Genomic DNA, 12,059 nt, shown 5'->3' with positions numbered 1-12,059 from the left:
CAAGCAGGTGCTCCACACGTGCATAAGCCATAGTCCCTGATAAGGATTCTGAGTCAAATGCTGTCATGGAAAACATTATTTTTTTTTTTCTGAGATAGAGTCTCACCCTGTTGCCAAGGCTGGAGTGCAATGGTGCGATCTCAGCTCACTGCAACCTCCACCTCCCAGGTTCAAATGATTCTCCTGCCTCAGCTTACTGAGTAGCTGGGATTACAGGCACCTGCCCCCACGCCCGGCTAATTTTTCTGTATTTTTGGTAGAGACGGGGTTTCACCATGTTGGCCAGGTTGCTCTGGAACTCCTGACCTCATGATCTGCCCACCTCGTGACCCAAAGTGCTGGGATTACAGGCGTGAGCCACCGTGCCTGGCCAGAAAACAGGTTTTCCACGGCTTTAGGATTTCTCTGTGAAACAGAAAGTATATCCATCCTGTTTCTTTTTTTTCTTGCTTGTCTCTCCATTCATTTCCCATGCCTTTAAAAAAATGTGTCCAACAAGAGCACCTGTGATTGATGCTTGCAGTTCTGTGTGTCTGTGATCTTCCCCTCATTGCTACCGGCTTCCCAAGGCTGCCTACTCAACCATTCAGCCTTTATCTGAGAAGAAATGATAAAGCCATTAGCTGCATCCACTTTGGGATGGTCTCACAAAACCTGACTCTTGTCCTCATCTCGGTTCAATTACGCTTTCTGTTTTCCTGAATCTGCTGATGCTTTATTTATGTTGGACACACACGGGCTGCTGCACTGGCCTTGTTAGAGCAGTTTGTGCCCTTGCAGGAGCATTTTGTTCTGCTACATTTGTGTCACACGTTTGCTGCACAATGCAAGGCTGAAGTTAGGCGGTTCAAGGAAATGTCAGCCTGTGATGAGTGTGAAACCCAGCCGCACTCCTCCATCCACCAGAAGAAACATTACTCTAAATTGATTTGTCATTTGCAAAACCACAATCCGAATAAATGTTTCATTACAAGGTGCTACCAGCTTTTACTGGGACCCTGGCTGTCTCTGCAGACTCCAAATCTGATCTGAGTTGATTTGTAGACTTCTGCTTATTTTTTAAACTACCAGCCGAATCAAACAGCAACGTTGGAATAGAAGCCTAGCAACAGAGGGCTAGACTTCCCTGTAGGGGTAGGCTAGGATGCCCACTCATGCACTCCCTAGTGAGAGGGAAACCTGGGAAGTTGTGTAGACAGAGTAGTGACAACTACTATCAGGCTGTAGTTAATGAGAACCTACTAAGTGCAAAGAAGAAAATGCTTCCCTTCTCCAACTATTCACACTGGGCTCCAGTTAGGACCTGGCTCTTTAACCGTGTTCCTTGTATTTATGCATCTGGTCTGTCTTCTCCTCTATTTCTTTTCTTTTCTTTTCTTTTCTTTTCTTTTCTTTTCTTTTCTTTTCTTTTCTTTTTTTGAGACAGAGTCTCGGTTTGTCACCGGGCTGGAGTGCAGTGGCGCGATCTTGGCTCACTGCAAGCTCCGCCTCCCGAGTTCACGCCATTCTCCTGCCTCAGCCTCCTAATTAGCTGGGACTAGAGGCACCCACCACCACGGCCGGCTAATTTTTTGTATTTTTCGTAGAGACAGGGTTTCACCGTGTTAGCCAGGATGGTCTTGATTTCTTGACCTCGTGATCCACCCGCCTCAGCCTCCCAAAATGCTGGGATTACAGGCGTGAGCCACCGCGCCCGGCTGAGTCTCATTTTCAATCCAAGATTCTAAAAGTATTCTTTTCAGTGATTTTCCAAATGGGAATTCTGGTGGAATAAATTTTCTCCATCACTTCTGCATCAGAGCTCAGACTAGCAAGAGCAGATCACCATGAATGACTAAAGAAGGCTTTAAGGAGAAGGTGACAGTGGAGCTGGACCTTGACATGAGTAGGCTTAATAGGTGGGGGCTGGGGGTGGGAAACAGGGATCATTTTGAGCTGTTTTCTGAACTTCCAAGCTATTCATATGTTAACGCGTCCTAAATAGACTCACCAGAGAAAGAGCTAGATCATCTTGTCATATTCCCCACAGAGCTTGGCTGCAAGAGTTTCCAAGTTGTTCAGGAAGATGTCAAATTCTGCCCTCCAGAGGGCACCTGGAGTAGGGCACAAGTGAGAGAATGTGGGAGGCAGGGATGTGTATTGTGTAATTGTGGTCACTGCAGTAAAAACTGTTACACTCAACAAAGTATACACAGCATAGGCAAAAGTGAATTAATGTCTCCTGGGGGTGTGAGGCATAGAGTCCCACGTTTATACAAACACACACACACACACACACACGCATATATACTTAGGTATGAATCACGCATACATTTAATAAAATTCACCAATTGTTCATGAGTTTTGTTTGACAAATGTATATGATCGTGTAATCACCACTACAATCATGATAGAAAACATTTTGCTCACCCAAAATGTTCCTTTGTGCCCCTTTAGAGTTGGTCTTCTTGCCCCACACCTGGGTAACAGCAGTCACTAACCTTCTCTCCATCACGGTAGCCTTTCCTTTCCTAGGATAAATGGAACTGTACAGTATGTAGTCTCTGCTGTCTGTGTTCTTTCACTTAACACAATGCTTTCAAGATTTATTCATGTTAAGTTGGCAGCTCTCTGAATAATTAATTGAATAGCCCAAGTACCAGTGGGAAGGAAATCAGACAGGAGACAACAGCAAAGGCCCCAGCATGAGATAACAAGGATGTCTGAACCAGTTTGCTGAGGGAATGACAGGAAAGACACAGAGAGCAAGAGAAAGAAAGAGGAAGGAAGGAGAGAGAGAAATGAAAGGAAGGAAGGAAGGAAGGAAGGAAGGAAGGAAGGAAGGAAGGAAGGAAGGAAGGAAGGAAGGAAGGAAGGAAGGGAGGGCCGGGCGCGGTGGCTCACACTTTGGGAGGCCGAGACGGGCGGATCACGAGGTCAGGAGATCGAGACCATCCTGGCTAACACGGTGAAACCCCATCTCTACTAAAAAATACAAAAAACTAGCCGAGCTAGGTGGCGGGCGCCTGTAGTCCCAGCTACTCGGGAGGCTGAGGCGAGAGAATGGCGTAAACCCGGGAGGCGGAGCTTGCAGTGAGCTGAGGTCCGGCCACTGCACTCCAGCCTGGGCGACAGAGCGAGACTCCGTCTCAAAAAAAAAAAAATAAATAAAATAAAAATAAAAAATAAAAAAAAAAATAAAAAAGAAAGAAAGAAAGAGAAGCAAGCAAGAAAGAGAAAGAAAAGAAAGAGAAACCAGATGCAGACGCAGTGGCTCACGCCTGTAATCCCAGCACTTTGGGAGGCCAAGGCAGGAGGATCATGAGGTCAAGAGATCGAGACCATCTTGGCCAACATGGTGAAACGCCATCTCTACTAAAAATACAAAAATTAGCTGGGCATGGTGGTGCACTCCTGCAGTCCCAGCTACTCTGGAGGCTGAGGCAGGAGAATTGCTCGAACCCAGGAGGTGGAGGTTGCAGTGAGCTGAGATCGTGCCACTGCACTCTGGCCTGGGCACAGACTCTGTCTCAAAATAAATAAATAAATAACAACAACAACAACAAAAAAGAAAGTGGAAGGGAGGGAAAGAAGGAGAGAAGAAGAGAGGGAGGGAGAAAGAATTTAGAAAAAGAATGTTCTGGTGATGGATTGGATGGAGGAAGAGGGAGGGAAAAGAGTTAAGAATGGTTCATAGCCAGGGTTCCTTCCTGGTAGAGTGACAATTTTTTAAAAAAGGAAATCTGGGCTTAAAGAGAAGAGGAAAAATTTCAACATTAACTATATTCACTTTGAAATGCTTCTATGAAGTCCAAGTGGATGTCCAAAACTGAGAGCTGAAAATGTGGTCTCGAAGTTTTAGACAGCAGGCAGGAGGGGCTTGGTGGCTTTTTCAGAGTCATGTGTGCAGTGCTGACAGTGAACTTGGAAGTGAGAGACATGGAGAGAAGGGCACTTATGTGAGGAATGAGAGTTTCAGCAGGCCACTCCGCAGGGGTGGGAGGAAACGGGGAAATGCAAGGAAAATGAGTTTCCAGGCAGTGAAGAACATCAATCTAGTTCTGGAAGCCTAAGGAAGCTAAGTGTTGAGGAGAATGGAGAACCTACAGTGGCAATTACCAAAGAGAATGGACCCCAACACGCAGACATGGAACTGGGCAGGAAGAGGGGCAGGACAGCCTGGCCACAGCTGCTTGCTCAGTGGTGTGGGCAGGAAAAGTGAGTTGGAGCGAGGGGTACAAATTTGAGCCAGCCTTAGGGTCCTAATGGTCCAGTGGTTTAGTAGCAAAATGAGGTGAAAGAAGGATGGTGTCTATGTCACAGGAGCCAAGCCAAGAAATAAGAAACGTGCCCAGGGGAGACTGAAGTATGAGAGGGCAAGAGGGAGCATTCTTGGTAGAGCTCTCTGCTCGCACGATCACGGCCTCTGTTGGCATCACGTTTACACTCACAGAATCTAACCTTTATCCAGACATTGGCTCTGCTTGCAAGAAAACAGAGGTGCAGAGAAGTAAGTCACTTGCCCACAGTTAAAAAAAAAAAAAAAAAAAAAAAAGAAATCTGGGGCAAAGCCAAAATAACTGTAACTATGTCACAATTTCTTTTAGAATTTCACAGAAGGATTCTTAATTTCACCATTAGAAAGAAAATACTCTTAATTTCACCATTAAAAAGAAAATACTCTGTAGTAAATACCTATGCCATCTAAGACAAATTATTTGTTTCTTTAAGTACTGGACTCCATTTTGGCAAAATGGAAATCACTATATTTAAACAAAGAGCATGTGAAAAAAGACAAAGTTCCCAAAGGCCCTGGGTGGGAATAAACACAGAAGACATAGCTGTTGTTCTGTTAATGATCATCCTTATTATTTATCTGCTCCAGCCATACTGGGCTTTTCCAACTTCTTGCACACAATGTATTCCCTCGTTTCAATTTTGCCTTCACTCCTCACCTGGCTAAATCTCTCCCATCAGCCTATCACTTCCAATATGGCTACATCTCTAACATCAGCTTACTGCCACTTCCAATAGAAGCCACCCTTAATGCTGCCACACCATGTCAAACATACTCACTGCTGCTGCTGCTTCTTTTTTTTTTTTTTTTTTTTTTTTTTTTTTTTTTTTTGAGATGGAGTCTCTCTGTCACCAGAATGGAGTGCAGTGGCGTGATCTTGGCTCACTGCAACCTCCACCTCCCGGGTTCAAGCTATTCTCCTGCCTCAGCCTCCCGTGTAGCTGGGACTAGAGGTGCACGTCACCACACCCAGCTATTTTTGTATTTTTAGTAGAGACAGGATTTCACTATGTTGGTCAGGATGGTCTCGATCTCTTGACCTCGTGATCTGCCTACCTCAGCCTCCCAAAAAGGGCTGGTATTCCAGGTGTGAGCCACCGTGCCTGGCCCCACTCCTTCTATTATACTGTACGTCTTACTCCGTTTATCCTGCTATAACATAATACTTTAGACTGGTACCTTATAAACAACAGAAATTTATTTCTCACAGTTCTGGAGGCTAGAAAGTTTGAGAGCAAGGTGCTAACAGATTGGGTGTCTGGGGTGGGGGGTTCCTCCTCACAGATGGCACCATCTAGGGGACCTCACATGGTGGAAGGGGCCAATCAACTCCCTTGGGCCTCTTTTATAAGGGCATGAATCCATTCGTGAGGACTCCATCTTCATGACCTAAACACCTGCCCCCCAAGAGCCCCACCTCCTAATACCATCATCTTGGGGGTTATGATTTCGGCATACAAATTTTGGTGGGACACAACTAGTCAGACCATAGCATTGTTGAGTCACATTTTAAATGGGAATCAAAGTCTAAAGCTAGCCTATAAGGCAAAAATTACATGTGGATAGCCAAATAATATATAAAAGACTCACACAAGTATATATATACACACACACTGTTTGTTTGTTTGTTTTTTGCGACGGAGTTTCACTCTTGTCACCCAGGCTGGGGTGCAATGGCGCGATCTTGGCTCACCGTAACCTCCGCCTCCCGGGTTCAAACGATTCTCCTGCCTTAGCCTCCCGAGTAGCTGAGATTATAGGCATGCACCACCACACCCAGCTAACTCTGTATTTTTAGTGGAGACAAGGTTTCTCCGTGTTGGTCAGGCTGGTCTCGAACTCCCGACCTCTGGTGGTCCACCCACCTTGGCCTCCCAAAGTGCTGGGATTAAAGGCGTGAGCCATTGCGCCCAGCCAATATACACACTTTTTAATAACATACTGTTCAGACTGACCCAGTAGTCCCAGAGACAGTTCTTTTGGATAAACATAAAAAGTGACCCTTCTGCTAGTCAAGCTTGAAACCTGTATTTGTTTTATCTGAGTTCTTTCTTCAGCACAGGACCTTTAGGCCTCTCAAAAAAGTTTCAAAGAACTGAAGCCTCACAAAAATGTATCAACGACCCCGTCTCTACTAAAAATGCAAAAAATTAGCCAGGCATGGTGATGGGCTGGACCTCTCACTCTTCATGATTGCTTCATTGGCCCTCCCTAGTTCCTGTTTTCGTACACGTTGTTACATTTCTTCCCTGCTAAATAAACCCCAGTTTTAGTCAGGCAGGGAGATGGATTTGAGACTGAACTCCCATCTCTTTGGTTGCAGCACCTGCTGAAAGCCGTCTTCCTTGGCAGTACTCATCGTCTCAGTGATTGACTTTCTGTGTGGCAAGCAACAAGGACCTCGGCTGAACCCCTGGTGTCTCAGCAACATTATCAATATGTGCAATGCAGCCAAGTTTTTTTCCAGTATTGGAACAGCAATGCAAAAATGGAAAATAATCAGACACATGTTGAATTCAAAGCAGGAGTGGCTGGGCACAATGGCTCATGCCTGTAATTCCAGCACTGGCCAAGGTAGGAGGATTGCTTGAGACCAGGAATTCAAAATTAGCCTGGTCAACATAGCAAGACCCCATCTCTACAAAAAAAAAAATCGTTCAAAAATAGCTGGGCATGGTGGCACATGCCTGTAGTCCCAGTTACTTAAGGGGCTGAAGTGGTGTGTCTGGAAGTGGTTCCTTCCAGTGGGTTCTTGGTCTCGCTGACTTCAAGAATGAAGCCACGGACCCTCGATGCGAGTGTTACAGTTCTTAAAGATGGTGTGTCCGGAGTTTGTTCCTTCAGGTGTTCAGATGTGTTCAGAGTTTCTTCCTTCTGGTGGGTTGGTGGTCTCACTGGCTTCAGGAGTGAAGCTGCAGACCTTTGCGGTGTTACAGTTCATAAAGGTAGTGCTGACCCCAAGAGCAAGCAGCATCAAGATTTATTGCAAAGAGCAAAAGAACAAAGCTCCCACAGCCTGTAAATGGACCCCAACAGGTTGTTGCTGTTGGCTCCGGGGAGGCCAGCTTTTATTCCCTTATTTGGCCCTGCCCACGTCCTTCGCCTGCTGATTGGTCCATTTTACAGAGCGCTGATTGGTTCGTTTTTACAGAGTGCTGACTGGTGCTTTTACAAACATTTAGCTAGACACAGAGCGCTGATTGGTGTGTTTACAATCCTTTAGCTAGACAGAAAAGTTCCCCAAGTCCCCACCCAACCCAGAAGCCCAGCTGGGTTCACCTCTTGGTGGGAGGATTGCTTAAGACCTGGATGGAGATCAAGGCTGCAGAAAGCTGTGATCATATCACTGCCCTCCAGCCTGGGTGACAGAGACCCTATTAAAAAAAAAAAAAAAAAAGGCCAGGCACAGTGGCTCACACCTGTAATCCCAGCACTTTGGGAGGCTGAGGCGGGTGGATCACGAAGTCAGGAGATGGAGCCCGTCCTGGCTAACACGGTGAAACCCCGTCTCTACTAAAAACACAACACACACACACAAATTAGCCGGGCATGGTGGCGGGCACCTGTAGTCCCAGCTACACGAGAGGCTGAGGCAGGAGAATGGTGTGAACCCAGGAGGTGGAGCTTGCAGTGAGCCGTGTTTGCACCACTGCACTCCAGTCTGGGCAACAGAGCGAGACTCCGTCTCAAAAAAAAAAAAAAAAAAAAAAAACAACCCACAACCAAACAAAGCATGGGGACATCGAGTTACTCTGCATGACTCTCCTCTCCCTTGGCACAGTGTCCTGAAATTTACTCCAGACCATTCCATTCTAGTTAACATCTCCTACCTGACCCCAAACAGCAACCAGACATAGGAGGCAAGGTGGTCTGAAAATTTTGTCAGCATGGATGTTTCCCACGGAGGAACACTAACAGATTGTAAAAGCCTAGGTCATTTTGAGTTAGGAGGAAAGTGTTTTCTATTTAACAAATTATGTTGGGATAAATAATTACTTGGAAAAAAAAATACTAAGTTGAATTCTTACCTCACGCCATAAAATCTGTTTAAAAATAAACGTTTCAGGCAGGGTGTGGTGGCTTACAGCTGTAATCCCAGTACTTTGGGAGGCCAAGGTGGTAGGATTGCTTGAGCACAGAAACTTGAGACCAGGCTGGAAAACACAGTAAAACCTCATCTCTACTAAAAATTGAAAAAACTAGCCGGACGTGGTGGCATGCACCTGTAGTCCCAGCTACTCAGGAGGCTGAGGTGGGAGGATGACTTGAGTCCAGGAAGTTGAGGCTGTAATGAGCCATGATCACGTCACTGCACTCCAGCCTGGGAGACAGAATGAGGCCCTGTCTCAAATAAATAAATAATAAACAGATTTCAATTAAGTGAAAAATGTAGGCTAGGCACAGTGGCTCATGACTGTAATCCCAGCATTTTGGGAGGCTGAGGCAGGTGGATTACCTGAGGCCAGGAGTTCCAGACCACCCTGGCCAACATGGCAAAACTCTGCCTCTACTAAAGGTGCAAAAATTAGCCGAGTGTGGTGGCAGGTGCCTGTAATCTCAGCTACTTGAGAGGCTGAGGCAGGATAATTGCTTGAACCTGGGAGATCGAGGCTGCAGTGAGCTGAGATTGTGCCACTGCACTTCAGCCTGGGCGACAGAGCAAAACCCTGTCTCAAAAAAAAAAAAAAAAAAAAAGTGGAGGTTTAAAAGGTTAAAATGAAAATGCAAATATACTATATATTTGAAGAAACATGGGAAAAAGTGTTATGGTTTCCACAAAGAGAATGAAATTATACAAAATGTATGATTGAAAACTCAGAAGCTATAAAAGAAAAGGTTGCTATCCTTGCTACCTACCTACAATGAAGCAGGTAATTTGTCACGTCTCCTGTACCACTGCTTTCCACCTTCCCTCCCATTTCTTTTATCTCATGTAGCCTCTCACTAATCTGTGAAAAGTGTTTGCTTCTCAGGAATTCTGAGGGCACAAGAGGTCAAAAATGAGGAGCACCTTCGTGACCTAAGGCCACACAGATCTCAAGCCAACCGCTGATCTTGTACAGAATCTAACAGAACAGATCAGACCACTGTTCAAAGGAATTGTTAAGCATACGGAGTAGCCACTGTTTCGTAGATAGCATATACTCCGGTGAAATCCGTCCAGCGGAAATACAGTAACTGCAAAGAGACTTCTTTTCCTCAGCCAGTTCTCCTGTACCTCCTCTCCATCATTCTCATCTCTAGCTTTACATCATCTGCTGCTATATATTTATGCATTTTCTTTCTCATTTCCATTTCATACATTTAAAAAATCATGGCTTTGGATTTCTAACCTCTGTTTCCCACCCCAGTGATTTTTTTTTGGACAGAGTTTCACCCCTGTTGCCCAGGCTGGAGTGCAGTGGCACGATCTCGGCTCACTGCAACCTCTGCATCCCAGGTTCAAGCGATTTTCCTGCCTCAGCCTCCTGAGTAGCTGGGATTACAGGCGCCTGCCACCATTCCGGCTATTTTTTTTTTTTTTTTAGTAGAGACCGGGTTTCACCATGTTGACCAGGCTAGTCTCGAACTCCCGACCTCAGGTGATCCACCCACCTCGGCCTCCCAAAGTGCTAGTATTACAGGTGTGAGCCACTGCGCCTGGCCAAAAACTCTTAACTGGTTAAAAAACAGTCCATGAAGAACACTAAAAAACTGACATTACTAAATAATGATTAAAACAAAAGTCAAATACCCAAAGTATTCAGGTCAACTACTCAAAACATTACAACTTTTCATCCAAACCCAAATAGCTCATGATGGGTAATTTCTAAAATATATTTAGCCTTTACTTGGCACTTGAGGCTTTAGAAAGATCACAAAGTTAGAGAAATCCAACTGAGAATGCAAGCATCCATGTCTAAGGGGAGACCTACGTATGGGGTTCATGAGTGTTACCAGGGCAGAGGGGAGGTTGGAGGTGAAGGCTTTCCAGGTGGCTGAGGTTAAGCGGGGCAAGCTCCCTGGGAGAACTGGCCATAGCTAGCAGAGAGTGGAAGAGCAGAGACCTCAGGGGAATGGAGGGACCAGCTGGCATGGGGCCTGGTGAAGCACTTTCCTCTTTATTCTGGAGGCTGCAGCAGCTTTCTGATGAGCAGCTGCACATTCACATTTGATTCCAGCTGTCACAGAACACCGTTATCATTACTCCCTGACTCCTGAGGCAAAATACCAGCATCTTTTTTATATGAAGCACAAGTGTGTGCATGCAAACGCACACACACACACACACAAACACACCCCAGACAGATACAAGGTGCCAATCTGTTAGCATTTCTCAAAAATTCCATTCCAATCCTGGTGCAAAATATTCCGATTATAAGCAGGGATTGAACACTTCACGATGACATTCCCATTTTCCCCCGTAGGGTTGCACTAATTTACAGTAAATCATTGAATAACGATTAATAACAATACAGCTTAAAATGCTGCAATGATAATTTAAGAAATAAGTATGGCCGGGCGCGGTGGCTCACGCCTGTAATCCCAGCACTTTGGGAGGCCGAGGCGGGTGGATCACGAGAGCAGGAGATCGAGACCATCCTGGTGAACACTGTGAAACCCCGTCTCTACTAAAAATACAAAAAAGTTAGCCGGGCGTGGTGGCGGGCACCTGTAGTCCCAGCTACTCGGGAGGCTGAGGCAGGAGAATGGTGTGAATTAGGGAGGCAGAGCTTGCAGTGAGCGGAGATCATGCCACTGCACTCCAGCCTGGGTGATGGAGTGAGACTCTGTTTCAAAAAAAAAGAAATAAGTATGTCCTTCTATTTAAGTTAAAATCACCCAATAATAAATCTCCAAGTGAAATAATATACCCAATTAAATAATATGAATACAACTTAATTTATATTCCTGATTTTATTGTATGAATTTCCCAATTACACTGTATGGGGGCCACTAAACTCTGCTCTGTGCTGAGTAGCGAGAATGGGGGGTTTCTAGAGTGGGCGCTAGACTTAGGGGAGTTTGGGTCTCCAATCTCACAACTTTCACCACATGGGCACTGACCGTATCCTCTGCTAAATGCCATGGAAATAGCCCAATGCATGGCATGTGAGCCTCTCGAGTCACATCTGCTTGGATTTTGCCTTAGTTTTAGTCTTCAGGAACAAATTCTGTCTGTTAGTCCCATGGAGAAGAAGATTTTAAATTTCTTTTACTAATAAAATTAGTTAACATTTTTTAGGGCAGTTAGGAATGCCCAGCCTTGAACAGAGCACTGCACATGTGCTGACTCACTGAATCCCTACACCAGCCTAAGAGACACAGCGCTTGTTTTGCCATCTCCACTTCACACATGAGGAAACCTAGGCTTAGAAAGAGTAAAGAACGTGTCCGATGCGCCATAGTGGGAAGATGGTAGAATGAGGATTAAAACCCGGATTTGTCAAACACCAAAGTCCCTTCTCTTAAAGATTACTTTATACTAACTTGGTCACACTGAATAGTCCCATCTAAGCATTTGCTAACTTACTAGGGGTGCCAAGAGCCAGAGGAGGGATCAGTGTTTGAAAACGTGTCCCAGTTAATAATAGTAACAACTCAAACGTGTATGGTGAATTTTGGTTTACAATGGGCAATCGTGTCTGTTATCCCACTGAATTGTTTCCATTAGCTCTACTGTAGATGGCCCCTCTAGTTCATAAAGAGGAGCCGGAGGCTCAGAGCGAGAGGCAAGTTGCCCAGACAGTCACTGGGAGAGCTGGCCTCAAAGCCAAGTCTCCCCACTGCAGAGGGCGTTCTC

Source organism: Rhinopithecus roxellana, chromosome 21 (assembly GCF_007565055.1).
Source record: "Rhinopithecus roxellana isolate Shanxi Qingling chromosome 21, ASM756505v1, whole genome shotgun sequence".
Taxonomy (NCBI): Eukaryota; Metazoa; Chordata; class Mammalia; order Primates; family Cercopithecidae; genus Rhinopithecus; species Rhinopithecus roxellana.
The sequence above is the reverse complement of the archived record's forward strand: the minus strand, read 5'-3'. Positions refer to the sequence as shown.